At 37.0% G+C, this 16650-nt stretch overlaps 1 protein-coding gene across 1 annotated transcript in view; it reads right to left on the bottom strand.

Annotated features, from left to right (window-relative positions):
• Positions 1-16650, bottom strand: part of LOC132360361 (OTU domain-containing protein 7A-like) — a 381868-nt gene that overhangs the window by 148423 nt on the left and 216795 nt on the right. The window lies entirely within an intron of this gene.

Below are 16650 nucleotides of genomic sequence, written 5' to 3'. Positions count from 1 at the left end.
TCACACATTCTTCTTAAGTGCACATGGAACATTCTCCAGGACAGATCGTATGTTAGGCCACAAAACAAGTCTTAAAAAATTAAAAAAGACTGAAATCATGCTACGTATCTTTTCTGACCACATTGGTATGAAACTAGAAATCAATTACAAGAAAACTGGAAAATTCAAAAATATGTGGAGATTAAAAAACATGTTTCTGAACAACCAATGAGTCAAAGAAGAAATCAAAAGAGAAATTTAAAAAATCTTGAAACAAATGAAAATGGAAACACAACACACCAAAACCTATGATTTGCTGTAAAAGCAGTTTTATGAGGGACCTTTTTAACCATAAGTGCTTAAATTAAGAAAAAAGAAAGATCTCAATTAAATAACTTAACTCTACACCTCAAGGAACTAGAAAAAGGACTAAAACTAAGCCCATAGTAGAAGGAAAGAAATAACAAATATCAGAGTGGAAATAAATAAAATAGAAACCAGAAAAACAATAGAAAAAAATAAATGTAATTTAGAGCTGTTTTTTAAAAAGATAAACAAAACAGAGAAATCTTTAGCTAGACTTAAGAAAGATAAGACTCAAATAAATAAAATTATAAGTTAATGAGGACACATTACAACTGAGACCACAGAAATACAAAGGATCATAAGAGGCTGCTATGAACAATTCTATGCCAACAAATTGGACAACCTAGAAGAAATAGAAAAATTCCTAGAAACATAAAACTTATCAAGACTCAATCATGAAGAAATAGAAAATCTGAACAGACTAATTACTAGTAAGGAGATTGAATCAGTAATCAAAAACCTCCCAACAAAGAAAAGTCCAGGACTAGATGGCCTCACTCATGAATTCTAGCAAACATTTAAAGCAGAACTAATGCCAATCCTTCTCAAACTCTTCCAAAAAAACAGAAGAGGAAGGAACACTTTCAAAATCATTTTATCAGGTCAGCATTACCGTGATACCAAAGCCAGGCAAGGACACTACAAGAAAAGAATATTTTTGACCAATATCCCTGATAAACATAGATGCAAAATTCCTCAACAAAATATTAGAAAATTGAATTCAATAATACATTAAAAGGATCATACACCATGATCAAGTGGGATTTATTCCAGGGATGCAAGGATGTTTCAGCACCCACAAGTCAATAAATGTGATACATCACATTGATGCAATGGAGAATAAATATCATAACATGGATATCTATATCATCAATGGATCATCTCAATAGATGCAGAAAAGTATTTGACAGAATTTAACTTCATTTCATGACACAAACTCTCAACAAAATGGGTATAAAGGAAACATACCTCAACATAATAAAGGCCATATAGGGCAAGCCCACAGCTAACATCATACTCAATGGTGAAAAGCTGAAAGATTTTCCTCTAAGATCAGGAACAAGACAAGGATGCCCACTTTCACCACTTTTATTCTGCATAGTACTGGATGTCCTAGCAAGGGCAATTAGACAAGAAAGAGAAATAAAAGGCATCAAAATCAGAAGGAAGAAGCAAAATTGTCTCTATTTGCAGATGACGTGATCTTATGTATAAAAAATAATATTATATTTATAAAGACTGCACCAAAATGCTGTTGGACCTAATAAACAAATTCAGTAAATTTTCAGAATACAAAATTAATATACAAAATCATTTGCATTTCTATATACCAACAACAAATTATCAGGAAGGAAAATTACAATAGCATTTATTTAGGAATAAATTTAACCACAGAGGTGAAAGATCTGTACACTTAAAACTATAAGACTTTGATGAAAGAAACTGAAGACAACACAAATAAATGGAAAGACATTCCATTAAGTTGGGAGAGTTAATATTGTTAAAATGTCTATACTACCCAAAGCCATTTATAGATTCGATGTCATCCCAATCAAAATTACAAAGGTATTTTCTACAGAAGTAGAAAAAAATCCTAAAATGTGTATGGAATCACAAAAGACCCTGAATAGCCAAAGCAATCCTGAGAAAGAACAAAGCTAGAGGCATCCCACTTTCTGATTTCAAACTATATTACAAAGTGACAGTATTAAAAACATTATGGTACTGGCATAAATGCATACACATAGGTGAGTGGAACAGAATAGAGAGCCCAGAACTAAACCTGCATGTATAAGGTCAACTAATTTCAACAAGGGTGTCAAGAATACACAATGGGGAAAGAATAGTTTCTTTAATAAATAGTGTTGGGAAAACTGGACAGCCACATGCAAAAGTATGAAACTGGACCACTATCTTACACCATATACAAAAATCAACCAGAATGGATTAAAGACTGGAACCTAAGACCTAAAGAACTCTCAGAAGAAAATTAGAGAGTTGGCTCTTTGACATTTGTCTTGGCAACGATTTTTAGATTTGACATGAAAATCAAAAATAAACAAGTGGGACTACATCAAACTAAAAAACATTTGCACAGCAAAGGAAACCATCAGCAAAATAAAAAAGCAACCTATGGAATGGGAGAAAATATTTGTAAACCACATATCTGATACGAAGTTAATATTCAAAATATACAAAGAGCTCCTATAACTCAGGAGCAAATCCCCCAAATAATCCAATTAAAAAATGTGCAAAGGGCCTGAATAGACATTTTTCCAAAGAAGACATACAAATGGCCAACAAATATACGAAAAGGTGCTTGACATCACTAATCATCAGGGAAATCCAAATCAAAATCATGATGAGATATCACCTCACACCTGTTAGGATGTCTATTTTAAAAAAGACAAGAGGGCTTCCCTGGTGGCGCAGTGGTTGAGAATCTGCCTGCCAATTCAGGGGACACGGGTTCGAGCCCTGGTCTGGGAAGATCCCACATGCCGCGGAGCAACTAGGCCCGTGAGCCACAACTACTGAGCCTGCGCGTCTGGAGCCTGTGCTCCACAACAGGAGAGGCCGCGATAGTGAGAGGCCCGCGCACCGCGATGAAGAGTGGCCCCCGCTTGCTGCAACTAGAGAAAGTTCTCTCACAGAAATGAAGACCCAACACAGTCAAAAATAAATAATAAATAAATTTTTTAAAAAATTTAAAAAAGACAAGAGATAACAAGTGCTGACAAGGATATGGAAAAAAGAGAACGCTTGTGAGCTGTTGGTGGGAATGTAAATTAGTATAGTCACTATGGAAAACAGTATGGAGGTTCCTCAAAAAATTAAAAATTTAACTACCATATGATCCAGCAATCCCACTCCTGAGTATTTATCCTATGGAGACAAAATCATTATCTCCAAGAGACACCTGTACTCCCGTGTTCATTGCGCCATTATTCACGATAGCCAAGATATGGAAACAACATAAATGTCCACTGATGGATGAATGGATAAAGAAAATATATATACACAATAGAATATTATTCAGCCTTAAAAAGGGAGGAAATCCTGTCATTTGCAACAGCATGGATGAAGCTGGAGGGCATTATGCTAAGTGATATAAGCCAGGCAAAGACAAATAATGTATGATCTCACTTGTATGTGGAATCTTAAAAAAAAATTTGAACTCATAGAAACGGAAAGTAGAGAAGTGGTTTTCAGGGGTTGGGAGGTGGGGGAAATGGGGAGAGGTTGGTAAAAGGGTACAAACTTTCTGTTATAAGATGAAAAAGGTCTGAGGGGTTAATGTATTATGTGGTTCCTATAGTTGATAACACTGTATTGTATAACTGAAATTTGCTAAGAGGGTAGAACTTAAATTTTCTTACAAAAAAAAGGAAAAAGGCAAACAGTTGATGGATGTGTTAATTAACTTGGTAAGGAAATCCTTTCACAGTGTATACATATATCAAATTATCATGTGTGTACTTTAAATATCTTGCAATTTTATTTTTCAATTAGATCTCAATAAAGCTGGAACAAAAACTTTGCCTAACCTTAGGCCGTTAAGATTTTCTCCTACGCGTTTTTCTAAAATATTTTTGAGTTTTAGGTGTTACATTTAGGTCTATCATCCATTTTGTGGTAATTTTTGTATATGTGTGAGGTATAGCTCAAAGTGGGTTTTTTTGTACATGAATATCCAATTATTTCACTGTCATTTATTGAAAAGATTATTTTTTCTGCACTGAATTGCCTTCGTTTCTTTACTGGATTTCAGGAGTCAATATATATGAGCTATTTCTTGACTTACCAATGTTTCATTGATCTATTTCTCTATCTTTATGCCAATTCCACATTCTTTTGATTATGGACCTTCATAATGATTCTTAATAACAGATATTGTTAGCCTGCAACTTTGCTCTAATTTTTCAAAGTTCTTTTGTTTATTCTAGGTTTTTGCATTTCTCTTTGAATATTAAAGTAGCTTGTCAATTTTTACAAGAAAATGCCTGCTGAGATTTTGATTGGGATTGTGTTGAGCTTAAAGATCAATTTGGGGAGAATGACATCTCAACAATACTGAGATGTCAGGGATGTGCAACATCTCTCCTTTCATTTAGGTCTTTAATTATCTAAGCAATGCATTGTAGTTTCAGTGTATAGGTCTTACACACGGTTGTCAGATTTATCCCTAGTATTTCATATCTTTTGATGCTATTGAAAAAGTTATTTTTTGAAATTTCAATTTCCATTATTCATTGCAGATATATAAAAAAAATGAAATTGACATCTGTATATTAACCTTGTATCCTGCAACACTGCTGAACTCACTTATTAGTTCCAATAACTTTTTGTAAATTCCACTGGATCTTATACGTAGGTCATTATGCCCTCTGTGACTAGAGATAGCTTACTCTTCCTTTTCAATCTGGATGGTTTTTGAAATTATACTTTCTTGCTTGACTACACTGTCTAGAATCTCCAGGGAAATGTTGTATATAGTGGTGAGGGTTGGCATCCTTGTCTTGTTCCTGGTCTTAGTGCGAAAGCATTCTTTCTTTCAACAGTAAGTATCTTGGTAGCTGTAGGGCTTTTTGTTTGCTTATTTGTTTGTTTTGTAAATGCTCTACATTAGATTGAGAAAGTACCCTTCTATTCCTAGTTTTCTGAGAGTTTTTATTTATTTTTAAAATCAGGAATGAATGTTGGATTTTGTCAGACTCTTCACATTCCTATTGAGGTGATCATATAGTTTTCTGTGTTTTGGTTTGTCAATATGGTAAATTACACTGATTGATTTTTGAATGTTAAGTTAGTTTTGCATTCTTGGGATAAAACCCACTTGGTCATGATGTATTATACTTTTTATGTATTATTGAGTTCAATTTGTTAAAAATTTATTTAGAGTTTTCATATTGATCTTCATGAGGAACATCTGCTCTGGACCGTTTGGTTTTGTATTAGGGTACTCTGGCCTCATAGCATGGATTGGGAAGTATAGCTCTTCTTTGATTTTCTGGAAGAGTTTGTGTAAAACTGCTATAATTTCTTCTATGTGTGGTAGAATTTACCAGTGAAGTGTCTGTGCCTGCAGTTTTCTTTGTGTGAAGGCTTTTAACTCCAACTTAAATCACTTTAAGAGATAGAGAGATATCCAGGTTATTTACTTTTTCTTGCATCGGCTTTGGTAGTTTGCACTTTTCAAGGAATTTGTCAATTTCATCTAAGTTGTAATTATTAATATAAACTTGTCCATAATATTCCCTTATAATACTTTTAGTGTCTATACAATCTGTACTAAGGTAATTTCTCATTCTTTATATTGTTAATTTATCTTCTTTTTCCCTGATTATCTGGCTAGAGGTTTATCAGTTTTATTGATCTCAATGAATTTACTCTTGAGTTCATTGAGTTGTCTATTATTTTTCTCTGTTCTGTTTCATTACTTCTATTCTGATATTTATTGTTTCATTGCTTCTGCTTACTTTGGGTTTAATTTGCTCTTCTTTTTCTAGTTTTTAAGGTGGAAACTGAGGTCATTGATTTGAGGCCTTTCTTTTTTTCTAACAAGGTTAGTGATAGAAATTTCCCCTACGTACTGCTCATTTCTTCAGTTATTTTTTTCTGTCCCTTACGCCCCTCTTCAGGAATTCCAATTACACATATTTTAGGTTGACTGCACTTCTTCCACAACTCACTGACATGTTTTGAATTTCTTTATTTTCTTTGTCTCATTTTGGATAGTTTCTATTGTTATGCCTCTGTTTATTAATCTTTGTTTTTCTGTAATATTCAATCTGCTCTTAATCCCATTGAGTTAATTTTTAATCTCATGTAGTTTTCATATCTGGAAGTTTGATGTGGGTCTTTAAAAATATTTTCTACATCTTTACTTAAATTTTTGAACATACAGAATACAATTTATTCAACTCTGCTGTTTTTACAACTTTTAATAACTCTTAATGTCCTTGTCTGATAATACTAACATCTATGTCAGTTCTAGGTTGGTTTTGATTGAATAATGTCTCCTTATTATGGGTCATACTTTCCCACATCTTTGCATTCCTGCTAACTTTTGACTGGATGACACACAATGTGAATTTTATATCGTTTGGTGCTGAACGAGTTTATATTCCAATAACTATTACTCAGCTGTGTTCTGGAATGTAGTTACATTTCTTGGAAACAATTTAATCCTTTTGGGTCTTGCTTCTGTGGTTTGTTAGGTGTGACCAGGGCAGTTTTTATTCCAGGGTTAATTATTTGCCATTACTGAGGCAACACCCTTCTAGAAATCACACTCGGTGCTTTTCCTATTTGATGGGTGGGCACAGACATTGTACTTAGCTCTGTGTTGCTGGTAGGCACTGTTCCCTCTAATCTTAGTTGGTTCTTTCCCCAGCTGCACGTAACTTCCTTACACACATGCCAAGTAGCAGAGGCAAACCCTTGGTACATTGCTGGTGTTCTCCCTGTGCATCTCTCTCCTCTCTGTGCTCTGATCTCCTTCACTCCCCGACCCTCAGCTCTGACTCCTCATGACAGGCAGTCTGCTGGGCTCCATCTCGGATCCTTCTCTCCACACCACATCCTGGAAACACTCTCAAGGCCATGAGCTTGGCAACCACAGGACTACCCTTGTATGTTTCCCATCTTTCAGGGATCACCTTCCTTCATTGTCTAAAGTTCAGTGGCTTGTTTCTTACACACTGCTCTCTTCTCTTGTCTCAAGCATGAGGGTAAGCCCATTTCCTAATGCTCCATCTTGGCTGGAAGCAAAAGTTTCCTGATGCTGTTTTTAAACTATTGTTATGGAAAGTTGTATAAGCATACAGAAATATACAGATTATTATGAACCCATGTGCATCCATTACCCAGTTTTAATAAATAATCAGCTCATGGCTAATCTTGTTTCATTTCTAATCTCACCCATTCCCCCACCTCCCAAATCTCAGAGTGATACCATTTCATCCATCAATATTTCAGTGTGTGTATATTTCTTAGCATAACCTCAGTAACAATATCACACCTAAAACTAATTGACAATAATTCTTTAATATCATCAAGTATTGAGCAGTGAGCTGCTTGACTAGGGAGCAGGAAGAGGCTGGGAGAGTGGCAGTGAGGACACTTGGAGGGGGTTAAAGGGACACAGATCCTACTAACTGCATCACATACTCCGTTAAGAAATCCACCCACAAGCTGCTGGGGATGCCTCTTCAACGAAATTCCATTTAGTCCGTGTTATTGAGTACACGGGGCTGGGAGCCCTGGAGGAACATGCCTATCAGGGGAGCAAGGTAGAAGAACACAAAAAGGTGGGTAGCTCAGGTGGAGACATCCTCCAGAAAGACTGCAATGGATGTGGTTGGCTTTCCAGAGAGAAAGCATTTAATTTCAAGCAGCCAGTGATGGTACTTGGGGTTACAATCTTCCCTAAGGGAAAGGAAACGAGGGATCTACTTAATTGATTAGCGTGCCAGAACAGAACTACCACACATGGTCCTAATGGTCTCGGTTTGTTTCCACAAGTATTTAAATACACTCACCCGTCTAAGCAGAAAATGTTTCCTCCTGAATGGGACCATGCCAAAGGAGGTGTCTTGGAAATTGGGTCCTGGGCAGGACTTTTTTTTTTGGTTATTTCAAATACGACTAATCTAATGGCAGAGCTGCCTCTGCTGGGGACAGGACAGTAGGGGGAGGAACCTGTGGTTTCATTTCAGTAACCATTTCAGTAGTCATTTCTAGATTCACAGGTAATCCCGGCTCTGGCCAGAGGCCATCAGACCTTCTCCTCTAATTCCCACTCAGGATTCACAGTCACCAGCCTGCTTTTTTCTTCCCACTCAGGGATGTGGGACTTGCTCACAGCAGCCCTCTAATCATGCAAATTTGAAAAAAGTTAGAGCAGTGAATTCTCCTGGTAAATCAGGTGACGTGTGTTCAAGACTGGGCTTCAGATCTAGCTTGACTGCAGAGAAAGGATGCTCTGGGTAAATACGTGTGGTGAGTCTGGCCTTGGGACACTTTTATTTCTCACTGTAATTAAAAGTGTGACCATTCTGGAGCCCACTTTGGTTTCCTGGGTGTTTAATAAGGTAGTGTGGCTCTTGGAGCCAAAGCATCCTGGGTCAGCCACGGCGACTGGCCAGGCTCCAGGCAGAGGGCCTTTGGGCTCCTCCCACCTGTGAAATGCTCCATGGTAGCCCTGTGGGCTTGCTGTGGGTGGATGACCAGCTGTCAGGCTAAGGAGAGACTTCTGCTAAACACATGCTCCCCTGAGTTGCCTCCATCTCTCCCCCATTTCTTGGGTGTATGCTTTGGAGCATTACTGCATTTATCCAAGTCAGCAGCTGCTGTCCCTGTATCGTAGGAACATTTTCAAAGGCCAAACGTAAAGGTTAATGGAATTACCTGTCAATATGACTGGCAAGTGATTGGGAGTTACCTCTCCATACGAGCTGGACCACCATTTGCAAATTTCCAAACTAAATATACTTCAAACCCAAGGAACCCAGTATTGGAAAAGGGTATATTTCCTCATAAACAACTCTAGAAACTTTGGTTATCAAATTACCAACTCAACTGGTAAACATACATGCATCTTAAACTACGTGGACAGCTTCCCTACGTGCATATATATTTTTGAGAATACGATTTAACTCACTTGTCACCATTGTCCTTAATTTTGCAAATTCCACAAAGATTCTGAAAAATTAGACTAGGGACATGTGAGATGTTAATTTCCAGTTAATGTTTTTTCTAAATGTAACCTGGCTTCTTTGCTCAAGGATTTTTTTCCCCCATGGATGGCAACATAAGTGAGGCATGGAAAGAATATCTTGGTAAAGCTGCAAGGCCTGAAATTCACAGTTATTGTGAAAGTGTGAGAGTTGCTTTCTCTTTAAGTAGGGAACTGACACTTTAAGAACTCATGTGTTTGGCCTCCCACTCGAAAATCTTTTTAACCAACTTTTAATATATGTCAAGTGGCTAGACAGTGCCTGGCACATGAATGTTAGCTATTAGTTCTAGTTTTTGAATAGTCTTTGTGGTCTCTTGAAGTGGTATTTTATTTGAAAAGTTAATTAGTCACATCATAAAATGGGTTACTCAAACATTCCTCCAGTGATTCATTAAAATTCTTCCGAATGGACATAGCATACGAAATGCTGCTACACTCTACAAGGACACAGTGGGTACAGGAATCAATGGTAGGTGATCCGGTTTTGCAGAAAAAACCTGGTATTTAGTGTCACAAGTGGATTCACGTGTGGTTCTGCTATGTCCTGACCATGTAACTTTAAGGAATTTTCTTGGCCTTGGTTTTCTTGCCTATACAATGGGAAAGCTAAGACGTTGTTAATGTGTTGCATGGATTAAATGAGACATCACATTTAAAGAGCCTAGTGTCTGATATAGAACAATGCACCATAAATGCTAACTACTGTCGTCAATGCTACTGCTCTTGTTTTTAAGAACTTGTTTTTCTTTGTATTTTATATATCCCTTTAATTTAATCAGGAAAACTCCCTTTAGATTGGTTCCATTATTATCTTTTTTCAAAAACTGAAGTATGGTTAATTTACAATGTTGTGTTAATTTCAAATGTATAGCAAAGTGATTCAGTTATACGTACATACACACATATATATGTATATATGTATTTTTTCTTTTTCAGATTATTTTCCAAAGAACTTCTAATTTAATGAGGAAAAAAAGTATGTGATCAATTATCAAATAAGACACAATCAAATATCTGTTGTAATAGAAGTCTACAAAGTTCTGAGGAATGGCAAGGAATGACCAATTCATTCCAACTCTTCCTAGAAACTTCTTTCCCGGGTATCCACTCTCTCATACCTCAAACCTTTGTTCAGATTCCATTTCTTTTAGTGAGGCCTTCTCTGACAACCCTAACTTAAAATTGCACCCATACCCGCACCCAATACCTGCTCCCCTTGTACGGGTTTCTCCATGGCATTAACCACTAAAATACCATCTAACTCATTTATGCTGCTTATTGTTTGTCTCCCTGCACATGAGGATTTCCATCTGGTTGCTTGTTCCTGGTTCCCAGCAGCCAGATCACACTATTGAGGGGCTAGCATGTGCCAATGGTGGGGGAACAAAGTGGGCAAAACCTGGAATGGCCCCTGCTGTCATGGAGCTTGTGATCTAACTAAGAAGAGGAGCAGAATAAAGAGTGAGACAGAGTGTGTGTGGGGGGGAGTGGGCAGCACTAGACATGAGCTTAAACACAAGCACAGAGGTGGATGGTGTGTCTGGGGAGAAGGATGGTGAAGGGATGCAGTGGGAGATGAGGTAGAAGGGATGGAGCAGGGCTGGATGCTGAAGGGACTTGAGTGGCTTGTGGAGGAGTTTATTCTGTAGGTAGAGGGGATATCAGAGGAATCTGGGAAACAAAGTCACCCAAACTGACTTTTGTTTCAGAGGGACCACTTGACCAACTGGCAAAGGGAAGCCTGCGGCCAGGTAAGGACACACCCTTTCACCCAGAGGCTGACTGTTGTTCACTTCCTCTGCCTTTGTCTCTGCTTATCCCGTTGTCCCTATCCTGTCTTTTTTGCCAGATTTCTATCAGCCTCTGCTACTCTTTCTTCTCATTGGCCTTCCTCTGCTGTACTGTGATTCCCATCACTGTGTGTTTTTAACTTTTTATTTTGAAAAAAATAAATTAATTAAAAACACACAATAGTTTTTTACTTTACTCTTTTTAAAAATTGAAGTATAGTTGATTTACAATGTTGTATTAGTTTCAGATGTATAGCAAAGTGATTCAGTTATACATACATACACACATATATGTATAGATATATATACATTTTTTCAGACTCTTTTCCCTTATAGGTTATTACAAAATATTGAGTATAGTTCCCTGTACTATACAGTAGGTCCTTGTTGGTTATCTGTTTTATGTATAGTAGTGTGTATCTGTTAATCCCAAACTCCTAATTTATCCCTTCCCATCTTTCCCCTTTGGTAACCATAAGTTTGTTTTCCATGTCTGCGGGTCTTTTTCTGTTTTGTAAATAAGTTCATCTGTATCATTTTTTAAGATTCCACATGTAAGTGATATCATATGATATTTGTCTTTCTCTGTCTGGCTTATTTCACTCAGTATGATAATCTCTAGGTCCATCCATGTTGCTGCAAATGGCATTATTTCATTCTTTTTTATATGAATAATTGAGTAGTATTCTATTGTGTGTATATATATATACTACGTCTTCTTTATCTGTTCATCTGTCAATGGACATTTAGGTTGTTTCCATAAAAACACACAAATAGTTTAAAAAACACTACAGAGAGGGTCCATGTACCGTTCACCCAGCTTCTGCCATCACTGAAATTTTTTTACCCTTAGAAAGATCTGAGACCTCACAATGAAATAGTTTGTTCTTTGAAACACTGACTTTTAGAAAAATCTTGACCCAAATAACTTTGACAACTTAAAGAACCCACCATACGTAGGTAACCATGACCTTCCCACTTGTAAAAACAGAAGACAGGTTCCAGGGTATATGAAGGAAGGACACCCCACTGCGTCTCTCCTACTGAAAGCAGCTATTAACCTGCTACTATTACTTCATTATTACTTTACCTATTACTTCATTATTCAGAGAAGTAATGAGAGCAGGCAGACTGAGGAAGAAGACCACAGAACTGGTGGTGAGTTTATCACTTTTTATTTCCAGTCTCTCTGACGTGAACTCAGGGCAGCCCAGAACACAGAAGTGGGCATTGGTTCTAAGAGGAGACCTCTCCTCTGGCTCAAGAAGCAGGAAGGGGGTCTACAATGTTCAGAGAGAGTGTAGAAGCCCCTTATTTATCTTTTTTTTCTTAAATTTTTTCCCTCAGTTCTCTTGTGCCCCAGACCTCAAGCAATCCTGTGGCAGCAATGGGAGATGGCAGGAAATCAGAACAGGAAGGCAGAGAACCTTCCTCTCTAATCAGAGGAGCTGTGGATCCCAGTGGGTGTGGTGAGCCCCACTGCTGTTGCTCTCTCTCCGGCCTCTGCTCAGCTCTGAGATGGGTGCAGTCAAATCAAGTGTGCAGGAGTACAGGGCAAACACAGCCTCAGGGTGCTGGCTGAAGGGCTGGAGAGCAGAGTCCCAGGGACGCAGAACTATCGAGGCAATTATGATAAGGCAGGAGCTTGGGAAAGCAACCCCTTAAAGTTGTTTATGAACTCTTGGGCTTACCCCTGAACTGCACATGTATGGATCTGACCCTGAATAGACTCCAGAGACTTGGAGCAGTAAAATATGGGACAGACGACTTGCCTAAGTCCCAGACTGGCCAGTAGGTGGTACATACACCAGACAGATCCAACAGCACTTCTCAAAGACTTGAAGTCGAAACCACGATCCACAGAAGTCTTGGGGAACTGAGGACTTGTGGTCTGAACCCTACTGGGTTAATTACTTCCTAAAACAAAAATAACAATATCTGCCATAAGATTTAAAAAACAACCAAAGTCTCAAAACATAATATTCAAAATATCTAGGATACAATTGAAATTTACTCACTATACCAAAAAACCCAGGGAAATCTCAATAGCAATGCTGGGATGCCACAGATATTGAAATTATCTGACCAAGACTTTAAAGCAGTTATTATATTTTCCAACCAGTAAGAGAGAGCAAACACTCTTGAAAAATACAGAAAGTCTCAGCAAAGAAACAGAAGATATAAAGAAGAATCAAGTGGAAATGTTAGAAATGAAAAAATTCGACAACTAAAATAAAAAATCATTGGATGGGCTCAGTAACAGAATGGAGATGACAGGGGATTCAGTAAATTTATAAGCAGATCAACAGAAGTTGTCCAATCTGAAAAATTGACAGAGAAATGATTGGAAAAGAAAGTGAGTAGAACTGTATCGACCTGTAAGACAATAACTAAAGGTCTAACCTTTATATCATCCAAGTCCCATTAGGAGAGGAGAAAAATGTGCAGCAGAAAAAATCTTTAAAGAAATAATGGCTGAAAGGCTGGTTTACTATTAGAAGGCAATCAATGCAATACATTATATTAGCAGTTTAAAGAAGAGAAACAACTCAATCATATCAGCTGATGTAGAAGATGCATTTGAAAAAAACTTAACAACTATTTATGATAAAACTTTCATCAAACTAGGACCAGAAAGGTATTTCCTTCACCTGACAAAGAATATCAACAAAAACCCATTCTACATAAAGCTGAAAGACTGAAAGCTTTCCCCCTAAGATCAAGAACAAGGCAAGGATGTTCCCTTTCACCACTCTTATTCAACCTTTTACTGGAAGTCTTAGCCAGTGCAATAAACAGGAATAAGTGAAGAATAAGAGTAAGGTAAGAAAAATAAATAAAAGGCATACATTGGAAAGGAAACAACGTAATTGTCTACATAGAAAATTTCAAGGAATACACACACAGACACACACTCTTGAACAAATAATTGAGTTTAGTAAGATTGCAGGATATGAGGACAACATGGAAAAATCAATTGCATGTTGATTATATACGAGCAATGAACAATTAGAAACTGAACTTAAAAAAAATACCATCTATAGAAGTTCAATTCCTCCCTAGATATATACCTTACAAAATATGTATAGGATCTGATATGCTAAAAACTACAAAATGTTCATGAAAGCACTCAAATAAGGCTTAAATAAATGGAAAATATAACTACACTGACTTCATGGGTTGGAAGACATAACATAGTTAGCATTGATTTATAGATTTAACATAATTCCAATAAAAATTCCAGCAGGAAACTTTATAGAGGTAACCCAATCCTCAAGTTTATATGGAGAGGCAAAAAAATAGGATACTTGAAACACTTTTGAAAAAGAATAATAAAGTTGGAAGAATCATGCTGATTTTAAGACTCACTACAAAGCTATGGTAATCAAGACGGTGTAGTATTGGCAAAGGAATGGACATATCGATCAGTGGAACTGAACCGGCATCAATAAATAGTTTCCTACAAATACACTCAGTTGGTTTGTGACAAATGTGCAAAGGCAATTCAAAGGACAAAGGATAAGCTTTTCAAAAAATGGTTTGAACAACTTGTCATCTATATGCATAAAAATGAACCTTACCCTAAATCTCACATGTTATACAAAAATCAACTCAAGATGAGTCAGAGATCTAAATGAAAACACAAAAGTATAAAACTTTTAAGAGTTCACATAGGAGAAAATCTTCATGACCTGGTTATGCAAAGGTTCTTAGACATGTCATCCAAAGCATGATACAAAGAAGAAAAAAAAATGATAATTGGACTTCGTCAAAATTAAAAACTTCTGCTCTGCCAAGGGCATTGCTAAGAGAGTGAAAAGTCAAGCACAGACTGGGAGAGAATATTTGCAAATCACGTAACTGACAAAGGATTTGTACTCAGAATATATAATGAACTCTCAAAACTCAACTATAAAAAAAATAGCAACCTAATTTTGCTGAGAAATTGGAAAAAGGCTTGAACAGATATTTTGCCAGAGAAAATACACAGATGAAAACTTATAACATGAAAAAAATTCAGCATCATTAGTTACTAGGGAAATGAAAACTAAAATGATGAGGAAATACCATTCTAAACCTACTACAATGGCTAAATTTTTTTTAAAAAAGCCAAGAGCTGGTGAGGATGTGGAGCAGCTAGCACTCTCACATATTTCTGATGGAAATGCAAAATAGTACTGCACTCTGGAAAACAGTTTGGCAATTTCTTTTAAAGTTAAACATATACTTACCATGTGAACCAGCAATCCCTCCCCTGTGTTTACCCTAGAAAAATTAAAACTGTGTTCACAAAACCCCTGTTCTCAAGTGTATCGCAGTTCTAGTCTAACTGTAAAAACTGGAAACAACTGAATGCCCCCTACAGGTGAATGGCTAAACAGTCCATGGTCCATCTCTACAATGGGTACCACTCAGCAGAACAAAGGAACAAACTATGGATACGCACAACAGCTCAAATGAATCTCAAGATAATTATGCTGAGTGAAAGGAAGCCCGTTCAAAAAGATTAGGTTCTGCGTGACTCCATGTATATAAAGTTCTCGACAGAGACAAAACCAAAGTGATAAAAAAACAGAGCAGGGGTTGCCAGTGCCCAGGGTTGGGGAAGGCACAGCGTTAAAGAGAGCAGGAGGGGTACTTGGGGGTGATGGGACAGTTCTGTGTTCTGAGAGCAGTAATAATAACACAAATCTATACACATGTTCAAATTCTTAGAACTGTACACAAAAAGTCATTTTCCTGTATTTTCCCTTAAAAAATAAAATTAAAGAAAAAAGAAAAGAGCTGACAACTCTTGCTTCCAATTGAAGGCTAACCAGATATCAACATCAAGGTCAGTACTAGTTGCAAAGAGGGCAACCACAGACAAGATCTTCTGCTATTGTCTGAGCATCTCTACATGCTGGTCACTCCACCTGAGCATTTACATCACAACTTCTAATGTTTATGATCACCCTGGAAAGTGGGTTAGGCTCATTGTATAGAAAAAAAACTGAGGCTTAAGGGAAATGAAATAATTTGCCCTACATCTCGTAGCCAGTAAATGTTGAGTCTGGACTTGACCCCAGCCCTTGTTGCCAATCTCACTGTAAACCTACTTCTCCATATGACTGCTCACTGAAATTAAGAAAAGCAGTGAAAGCTATCAGGGAGACATTAGAACAGCACTTTGATTCACATATATCACAAATATTCTCTAAGCATATTTTATTCTAAACCCCAAGTTTGTTTGAAATTCTGGGAGGTTCAGGGAAATTTAAAAACTACTCCCATTTTATCAGAATCCCCCAATAAGCGGCTAATTTTCAATAGGATTGAATAGTTACCTCCAGTCATGCAAATCTACAGTAATTCATATTTTTCCCTAAGTGAATGAAGGAATCATTGTAACTTAACACTACTTGACCAAGTATTTGCTAATTTCACAAGTAGGAATTTATACACATGAAGCAAAGAGTAATTGTTTAAAAATTCTCCCCTTTCACACACAGGACTCTCCTGAGAAGTTGTAATTGGTTCTTCCCACTTCTTCCCTTCACCCCACCACGAAAAAAGAAATTTCAAAAATACACAAAGTAAATCCATTTTAGAGACTGAAACTAAACATTAATTTTTATTTCATTATGATTATAGCTGAATAACTATCTCAAAACATTCTAAATATGGACTATGCACATTTTCCACGTAGTGAATGATATCTACGCTAAAAGCTTGAGGATGAATTTGCCTTCTTGCTTGTGAATTATTTTCAACTATTTTATTGGCTATTAG

This window comes from Balaenoptera ricei, chromosome 2, assembly GCF_028023285.1.
Source record: "Balaenoptera ricei isolate mBalRic1 chromosome 2, mBalRic1.hap2, whole genome shotgun sequence".
Lineage (NCBI taxonomy): Eukaryota > Metazoa > Chordata > Mammalia > Artiodactyla > Balaenopteridae > Balaenoptera > Balaenoptera ricei.
Note: the sequence above shows the minus strand (reverse complement) of the source record. Positions and strands in the feature narration are given on the sequence as shown.